Here is a 9,791-nt window from a genome sequence, read left to right on the forward strand (position 1 = left end):
CTTTCCTCCCCAACATGCTTGGAAAGGAAATCTCAGCAGCAGGAGCCTCAGTGGGCTCGTCCATGCCCTCAGCACCCTGGGGACACCCAGGATCACAGGATCATTGCAGTTGGAAAAGCCCTTCAAGACCATCGAGTCCAACCTGTGCCCAATCCTCACCGAGTGCCACTGAGTCCTTCCCTGGACACCTCCAGGGGTGGGGACTCCAAACCTCCCTGGGCAGCCCCTTCCAATGTTTAACAACCCCTTCCATAAAGAAATTCCTCCTGCTGTCCAACCTGCCCCTCCCCTGGAGCAGTTTGAGATGATTCCCTCTCCTCCTGTCCCTTGTTCCCTGGGAGCAGAGCCCGATCCCCCCCAGCTCCCCCCTCCTGTCAGGGGGTTGCAGAGCCAGAAGGTCCCCCCTGAGCCTCCTTTGCTCCAGGCTGAGCCCCCCCAGCTCCCTCAGCTGCTCCAGCCCCTTCCCCGGCTCCATTCCCTTCTCTGGACACGCTCCAGCCCCTCAATGTCCTGTACTGGGGCCCCCAAATCTGCCCCCAGGGCTGGAGGTGCCCCAGCAGTGCCAGCACAGGGGGACGGGCACTGCCCTGGCCCTGGGACACACCAGTGCTGGGACAGCCCAGGGCCAGTGGCACCACCTGGGCACACCTGGGCTCGTGTCTGACCACTGTCATGTCCTTTCCCACTTTTCCATTCAGTCTTCCCCCAGCCTGGAACACTCCATGGGGTTGTGACCCAAATGCAGAGATATCGAAGTGCAGACACTGGGTAGGGAGTTACTGCAGCCTTGAAGTGACTCCATGGGTTAGAAACACTGTAATAAACAGGTTTTTTTCCTTTTCCAAGGATTCAGTGGGGTGATGCAAACTTTATAGTCAAAGTAAGGAAGCAACACGTGAACCAGATGAACTCAGGGTGTGTTTGGAAACACTGGTGAGTTCCAGGGCAGAGCCTGGTGCAGGATGAGAAACCAGCAACAGCCTCTCCCTGTGCTGCCCATCCCCTGGGAATCCTTCAGTGACCAACAACAGGTTTGCTCAGGCAGAGACTTACAGCCCTCATAGAAAACAAAACGTTTTACTGCAGCTTCTGGGAAAAGAAAGTCAAAATTTCCATAACATTGCTGCAGTGGCCTGGATCTTCCAGCCTTAAAAAACAAATGTAGCCTTACTCTAAACGTTTATCACTAATATTGATGTGCACATGAAACGCGTCTGTGTGTAAAGCCTTTATATCTGCACAGCAAAGGCAGGAGGGCTCAGGAATTCTGTTTTTCTTTGAAGAAAGGCTTCAAAACCTGCAGGTTTATAAGTGCTGATGATTAGTTTGGTTTTTTAAGTTCTCCCTTGTCAGCTGTGGCTCGTGACTTCCCAGCAGAGGGAATCGCAGCCCAAGCGATGAGGGGCTGTGGCCGTGGCAGGCAGCCCTGGCAAACCCAGCCTGTCTCTGTTCTCTTTTAACTTCACTTTCTTCTGCTGCCAAGCTCTGATGCATGCTGAGTGATTAAAAATATCAAATGCAGCCTTACCCAGCGAGGAGTCAAGTCCAGGGGGGAAAGAAAGAAACCCAGCCCCGTGAAGGCAGTGCTGGAAAACAGAGCAGAGGAAAGAATGGGAGGCAGAACGTTTTTACACAGTCCTATTGGCAATATCCTAAGGAAAAGGAGAGGATTGTCCCCATGTGGTTCAGGTTTTGGATGTCTCCCCTCACCTGCTCTCTCCACATCCCTGCTGAAAGTTGTTAGATTTTCATGCACAGGGAGCAAACTGCCACCACCACTGGTGCTGGAATTCTGAAAGAAGCCTCCAGGGAAGGGGTTGATGTTGCTGCACAGTAAATTGGGGAGTGTTTTTGTGCTGTCAGAATCCCAGTTATGTGCTCGGGGCACGGCTTTATCCCTCTGGAGCTCCCGGCCCCTCTGCCATGAGGTTGTTGCCACATTTGGGGTCAAAGGAGTTTTGGGAGCAGGGAGAGATGCTGGCCTGGCTCTCCGGTGCATGAAATACTGCACCAGCTCCCTCTACAGGTCCCACCTGCAGTCCCTTGACTGCCCTTTATTTTCTGGACTCTCCAGACCCTCTCCTGTGACACCCACAAGGTTTGTGTCTGCTCCAAGCACAAGTCAGGAGCAGGGAGGGCAGGAGGGTGGGCTCGGGGCTGCCCCAGGGATCTGCTCTGCCCAGGGTGACAAAAGGGTGGCAGGGGGGCTCTCAGCTGCCTCACCCTTCCTACCCTTTTATTTAATCAGGGGAAGCTGGATGGGCTTTATGGTTTGTCAGTGCCTCGGCCCAGCCAAGCCCTGAGCTCGGTGGAGCCTCTTTGCCCCCTCACTGCTGTAATGCAGCTGGAAAACAAACCCAAGAGGTTTCCCCGGCTCCTGTGGATTTGCTGCTGGGTCTGATGCCAGCTCAGGAAGCTCAGTTCCTGGTGCAGGTGCTGAGTGTCTCCCTGGCTCTGTGGTACAGCTGTGAATCCCAACCTGGCCTGAAAAGAGCAGGGAATCCTCCCAAATCCTTGTGCCAAGGAGCAGGGACTGGTCCTGCGCGGGCCGACAGCGAGTACATGCAGATCTGCTCTTGTTGTCACTTACAGTTAATTTATTTTTAGATTAAAAAAATGTTTTTATTTCCCAGGCTCACAGAGTTGGCACTGCTTTTTTGGGTCGGAGCTGACTCCATTGTCTTCTCCAGTTATGCCTCCCCTGCAGTGCCGAAATGAAAAATTCCAGTTACATATTGTACAGGGGCCGGGAGCTCGGAGGAACTGACTCATCTCGGTTATATTTGTCCTTTTCAAAGGGGAAGATCCTGGTCGAGGGGTGGAGGGGGAGCAGCACTGGTTACCTCCCACCCACTGCAGCAAAGTGCTGTTATCAGGGATCTGCAGGGCTGAGTGCCCGGGAAGGCAGAGGGGTCCTGGCAGGGTGCAGCTCCTCAGGCTGCTCCCACCGTGGGGCAGAGGGGAAGGGAGGGGTTGGGGACATTTCTCACAAAAATAATGGTTGTTCCAGCGTGACAGAGGCCACGGTGCATTCACAGGCTGGGCCAAGTGCCTGCAGGTGAACCCCAGCCCTGGGGACATTTCCCACCACGAGGGATGGTGATTTGAACATGCAGTGCCATGGCTTGGGTGGACAGTGCTGTGGTCTGAACATGCAGTGCAATGCCTCGAGTGCACAAGGTCACAATTTGGGTGTGCAGTGCCATGGTTTGAGCGTGCAATGCCACAGTTTGGGTGTGCAATGCCGTGGCTGGGTGTGTAGTTCCACGGTTTGGGTGTGCAGTGCTACAATTTGGGTGTGCAGTGCCATGGCTTGGGTGGACAATGCTGCGGTCTGAACATGCAGTGCAATGCCTCGAGTGCACAAGGTCACAATTTGGGTGTGCAGTGCCGTGGTTTGAGCGTGCAATGCTACACTTTGGGTGTGCAATGCCGTGGCTGGGTGTGTAGTTCCACGGTTTGGGTGTGCAGTGCTACAATTTGGGTGTGCAGTGCCATGGCTTGAGCTGTACAACACCATAATTTGGGCGTAAAGTGCCACATTTTGTGTGTGAAGTGCCACAATTCGGGTGTTAAATGCCATAATTTGTGCGTGAAGTGCCAAAATTTGGGTGTTAAATGCCACAGTTTGTGTGTGAAGTGCCACAGTTTGTGTGTGAAGTGCCACAATTTGGGTGTAAATTGCCACGATTATGGTGTGAAGTGCCAAGATTTGGGTGTGGAGTGCCAAGATCCAGACCTGCAATGCCACAACTTGGACCTGCACCATGGTGGGGTCAGACCTGTGTCCCCGCAGGTCCCTGAGCTCTGGTGGGTGAGATCTGTGGGTGAACTGGGGTGGGTCACACCTCTGTCCCTGTATGTCCCTAGGCCATGGTGGGTGAGATCTGTGGCCCTGCAGGTCCCTGAGCTCTGTTGGTCAGACCTGTGGACCCGCAGGTCCGTGGGCCGTGGTGGGTCACAGGATCTGTGACCCCGCAGCGCTGGAGCAGCTGCTGCTGGAGAGCAGCAGGAGGGCCCAGGACATCCCTTCTCCCCTCAACCCCACCGTGGAGCTCAGCCACCCCCGGCTGCCACGTGTCACGGCGGTGCCATCACGTGGGAGCTGCCACATGGGCCCCTGGCGTGCCGGGAGGATCCGCGCGCGTGCCGGGGGACGCGATAAGGCCCCGGAATGCCGTGGCGTGAGTTCAGCTCTCCTGCCTGCTCCCAGCAGCTGCAGGAGCCGCTTCCACTTCCTGCCCGGCCCTGCCTGCGCTCCGTGCTGTTCAACAGCTGCCGCGCTCCATCCTGTTTCGTGATGAAAGGTGCTTTGGAAGCGGAAGAAAGTTGTGATGATCGGGAGGAATAACGTACAGGCGGGGCTGGAGGCAAGGCAAGGCTGTGCTCGTCCTGGTTCCAGCCCTTGGGGCGGGTGGTGGTGGCGTGGGGACCCCTTCCCACCCCGGATTTTCAGGTGGCACGTACGGGGTTGGTTTGCTGTGCTCCCGCTGGGCTGGCTCGCTGCAGTGCCATCCCAGGGGCATGGCAGCATGGAATCACAGGACCACGGAATGGTTTGGGTTGGAAGGGAACCACTCCCACCACCTTCCACCACCAGTTGCTCCAAGCCCTGTCCAACCTGGCCTTGGGCACTTCCAGGGATGGGGCAGCCACAGCTTCTCTGGGCAACCTGTGCCAGGACCTCCTCACCCTCACAGGGAAGAATGTATCCCTAATATCTGATATAAATCTCTCCTCCTTTACTTTGAAACCATTCCCCCTTGGAACTCCCATTTCCCACACTGGGGAACCTCACACCCATGGGGAAATCCCCTTTGTCACTGGGATGAAAACTGGGGGCAGGAAAAGAGGCAGCACCAGGGGTGCCCACATGGCTGGGAGCCCTGGGGCTGTGTCTGGTGGGGTGCTGGGATTGACCACTCTGGGAAGTCCTTTGCAAGGCAGAATCTCTGATTTGGGTAAAGAAGAGAAGAAAACCAGACCAGAAACTTGGGGCCAAACCAAACCAAACCAAACTTGCAGTAAGAACATTAATCCAGCAAAATGGGGAACATAGTAGTGTATTGGAACATCAATCAGAGTGAATTTACTTATTGAGACAGATCTTGCTGTGTGTAGCTGTTAATGATGGTGAAATTTGGAGAGAGGGGAAATGGTTTGGTTTTTAGGTAGAAGAGAAGCTGGTTTCCTTTCAGGCCGGTTCCTTTCAATCACAGACTCCTGTTTGTGTCCTGTTGGGTTGCAATTATAATCTTTCAGATCAGACACATAATCATTGGGCTGGAGAGCAAAAAGTACCTGGGTAATGTGCTTAACAGAAATTAACCTGGTTACGTTCGGACTCTATTGAAAATGAGAAAGTGCTGATGGTCAAAATCAATTCCTCCCCAGCCAAATTACTGCAGGGCTGGCTTAGGGTTTCAGCTAAATGCTCAACCCTCAACAATGAGCCGGATTGGATTGAATTAGGCTCCTGATCATACAGTTCAGATGATGGCAATGGTTTGTCTTTAATGCCAGCAGCGAGCCCGTGGGCAAAATGGAAAACCCACCCTATTTTCTCCCTGGGATTGCACAGAGAGTCCCACTCGGGGTCCATCGTGGTGGCCAAAATGGAATATCCACCCTGCTTTCCCCCTGGGACCATGGGGAGGGTCCTGCTGGATGTCCCTGCTGCTGGCCAAATGAGGGCCTGCCCTGCCCAAGCCTTCCCTGTCCATGTTCCAGCCCATCAGTCCGGGATCATAGCTGGAATTGGGATGGTGGGCTGGGAGGTGCGGGGTAGGATGGTTTGGGATCCACAGCCCTAAGTGCTGATAAATCCCAGCCTTCCCCTGGGGGTTGATGTTTCTTTTGGAGACTCTAAGTGCCTGGAGAGCAGGGCAGCTCTCCACAGAGCTTGTCAGCTCCTGCCTGGTTACATCTTTTCCCTTAAAAGCCGGAACCTCGCGGAGTTTCCTGGATGAGAGCACCTCAGTCATTACTGTGAATTGGAAATGAAGCAGATTTACAGTACAGATCACAGGAACACGGCGGAGGGAGCAGCAGGACAGCGGCCTGGGGCACTTGCCTCTGCCTTTCTCCCCTCTCCAGGCTCCAACTGGGAATGTCCTGGCTCATGTGCCACCCTGGAGCATCATCACCTGCCGACACAGCCACCCTTGTGCCATGGTGCAGGGCCGTGCTGGGAGGTACCAGCCTGGTTCTTCCTCATCCCCTGTGGGATGGGGATGTCTTTGACCTCCCCAAGTCCAGCAGCAGCAGGGTGGCCACTTCCCAGACCTGGGGGTGGCCACTTCCCAGGGGAATGTGACAAGTGGCAATTAATTAGCTGCCCATAACGGGGAAGGAGGAGACCTGTGGTCCCGCTGTCGAAATTAGGAGGGAGAAGGAGGCTGGAGGGAGGGAGGGAGGGATGCTGTGACCTGGGCAGTGTGGAGAGGGACAATCCTGCTGTGGGTCCTGCCACGAGTCCACAGCACCAGGGCAGACCCAGGAGGCTGCCCTGCACACTGGGGGTTTGTTGCCTCCCTGCTGTGGGACACAGATTTTTTGGGCATGGCTGTCCCAGCGGGTGCTCCCCAGGGCTGTGCCAGGATGGAGCCATCCCTGGCAGGCAGTGGGCAGGGGCTGGCTGAGGGGAGCAGCCTCTCCTGGTGCAGAGAGGGAGGATAACGTAACGTTTCCCCCCGATCAATGGAGATTTTGGTTCGGGAGTTATTAGCCCGGTGTCATAAACTATCTCCAAACCACAAAAGTAAAATAATAAATCTCCCTGTTTACCTCCTGTGTGTTGTTTTTAAGTACCCAAGTCCCTCCAGGCATCGGTTCAATATTGCATTGGCTGAATGTGAACACAAATCACAGAGACAAAGCCGGATTTGGGGGAATATTAGTCAGTCTTTGCTGTTTTCCAGCACTTGGCCGTGTGCAGGGAAGCTCCCAGGGGCTTGTTGGGCACCACAAGCAAGTGCCAACCTCGTGGCGAGTGCTGGAGGGCTGGAGCTGAGTGGAGCTGGGGAAGCACTGGGGGAGGGTGATGCTGCTGTGGCTCCTGGGGACGTGTCCCTGCCCCACATGGGCTCTGTCAAACATTTTGGATGCTTTGTGTGGGAAACACACCTTAACCATCCTAAAATATTAAAAGGCAGCTGGTGCTGGTAAAGCAGCAGATCTCACTCCCAAGCTGGGGTTCACCTGCAGTGCTGGGGGGAGAGGGGCCAGCTCCCCCCAGTGCTCCCACTGCTCCCAGTGCAATCCCAGACGTGCTGGGGATCCATGGGGCATCCATGCCAGCAGTGGGGCTGTGCCTCCCTCATCCCCATCCTGTGCCCAGTTCTCCCATGAGCCTGGAGGTGTTGGGGTGTCCCCTGACCTCCCCCCCCAGCCTCCCTTCTCCTCCCTCCAGCAACAGGTTTTTTTCAAAGATGCTTCTGGTGGCTCTTCCCAGTATTTTTGTCTCCTGGCTGCGGCCGCTGCATCCTCCCTCGTTATTAACTGCCTGGGTTGGGTTGCTCCGTGGTTTTCCCCTATCCCAGCGGTCTCCCCCCCTCATTAGCCAGCGAAATAAACCTCTCAGAGAAGAAAAAAAGAACGATAAAGGCTATTTCAGGCAGGTCCAGGGCCGGCAGGTTCCCCTCTGCAGCACTGGGAGCCAGATTCAGGGAAAACTTCCAGCTGCAGAGAGAAACCTGCCTGGCCACAGCAAGACCTGGCGGGAAAAGTGGATTCCAAAGGCAGGGAGGATGGTCTGGATGCAGGAGCTCGATGCTGGAAGCCCAGCCTGCATTCCAGGTGTGAAGCAGTTAGTGTTGGGGTTTGATGGCTTTAGTGAGAGGAGCTCCAGGAAGAGAGACGGGGCCAGGACGTCTCTTTTCCAGGGAGATGGAGACGTGTTTGCTGCTGCCCACGGAGCAGGGAGGGGTGGGTGATTTGGGCACATCCTGGCACAGCCTGGCACCAGGAAGGAGCTCCCTCGGGACACCCTGAGCCTCACACACAGCCTCTCTCTTTGCAGGGCTGGGAATCACGTTGCTTCCCATCCGGACACCTGGATCTCAGGATCCCCCACGCTGTTCAAAGCCGGAGAGGAGAGGAAGCCGCCCCTTCCCTGTCCACGGGGAGCCAGAGCAGGGTCCTGCTCCCTCTGTGCCCCGCAGCTGACACAGGAGCTGGGTTCACAGGGCTGGAAAACCAGAAGGAGCCGTTTTTGGGAGCGTTTGGGGAGTGCAAAGCTGAGCTCCCCGGCCCCAGGCGCTCTCCAGCCGCTGGCAGCAGGATGTTCCCAGCCAGGCTCGTGTCTGACACACCATAGCACAGCCCTGCTGCAACACAAGGGTTTGGGTTTTTTTTTTATTGTGGTTGTGGAGTTGGATTCTGCCAGGATGTAAACAGGTGCAGCTTCCTGGGTTTCTTCAGGGGCTCTGATTTTGGCCCCTAAAGTGTTAAGTGAGTGCTAAGCCCTATAAAATTACCCTTTCAGCTACTATTTCTGCACAAAAGGCTTTCAGCGACAAGATATGCCAAAGCATCTGATGAAGTAATATGTCTATTCTCATTTGTGACATTTATTATTAACAGGGAAAAGGAAAAAAAAAAAACCCAGTCAGAAAGAACTCTTAATTGAAGGACTATTGTGCCGTGGTAACTGCTATTAAATTAATCTGCTGCATTCCTTTCCACCCACACACTTTAAAACTTCCTGGTTATAATTAGAACCATTTAAAACCAATTTGACACTCCTTGGATGATGCAGTTCAGCTGCTTAATATGGTGAAACTTTGGTGAAAGGAGCAGAGAGGGGCTGTGAGCAAGCTGGGGCTGCTCAGCTCTTGGGGAGGATCAAACCCAGGAGCTGGTGCTCGTGCACAGGGATGTTCAGTCCCATGGGGAAATTCAAGCTCAGTTCTGCTCTTCTCTGGTGCTTTAAGTCCTCCTGGGCCGTGGTCCATCTTGGTTGTCCCATGGGAGATGCTCCTCTGAGAGCTGCCCAGAGCATCCTTCACCCCCATGGGTGCTGGGAGGGCTCGTGATGCTGCTCCTTGCTGGGCAGGGGGGGTGCAAATGCCTTCCCCCTGTTTTGGGAGGCACCTTGAGCACTGTCTCCTCCTTTGTGCACGGTGAGAAATGCACCAAAGCAGAGAATGCACCGATGCAAAAGCGTTTGGGTGCTTAAGTGTGGGGAAAAAAGGCTCCTGACTGCAGGACTGAAAGGGGATTTTTTGGCAATGGGAGACTTTAGAGGTGTGTTAATGCCACACACCCCTGCACCAATGCTCTGCCTGCCTCCAAATCCCATCAGGGTTAGGAAACCCTTGGAGGATGATAGTCCAGAGCTGGATTTGGGAAGGGTTCTCTGGCTGTGTGGGAGCTGGGGTGTAGCTGTTCCCTGGGAGAGTAAACAGAGAAACCACCAGGCCTGGCTGAAAGCTGGTGCTGAGCCTTGGTGGGTGTCACTTCTGCAAACGTGTTCCTGCTCAGCCCCTTTCTCTGTCATTCTCGGAACCACCTGGGTGGCACTTCCACGGTGTCCGCGGCGCCGCACGGAGCTCTCCAGCACATCCCCGACCACCTCAAGGCACAGCCAGTTCCTCTCACGGGCCCTGGAAGATCCCGTTAGTCACGGTATCTTTACTGTCACCTTCTGTTTCCTTCTCCATTTGGCTTTCAGTTTTGAGACATGTGTTAACCAGGGCTGCGCGCCGGATCCAGACCCGACCCCGCAGCTTCCTCACCCTCCGCTGGGACGATTTCCTCCCAGGGCCCACCTTGTGCCTGTCCACCCAGCA

The sequence above is a fragment of the Manacus vitellinus genome, unplaced genomic scaffold (assembly GCF_001715985.3).
Source record: "Manacus vitellinus isolate BGI_N305 unplaced genomic scaffold, ASM171598v3 scaffold_52_pilon, whole genome shotgun sequence".
NCBI classification, from domain to species: domain Eukaryota; kingdom Metazoa; phylum Chordata; class Aves; order Passeriformes; family Pipridae; genus Manacus; species Manacus vitellinus.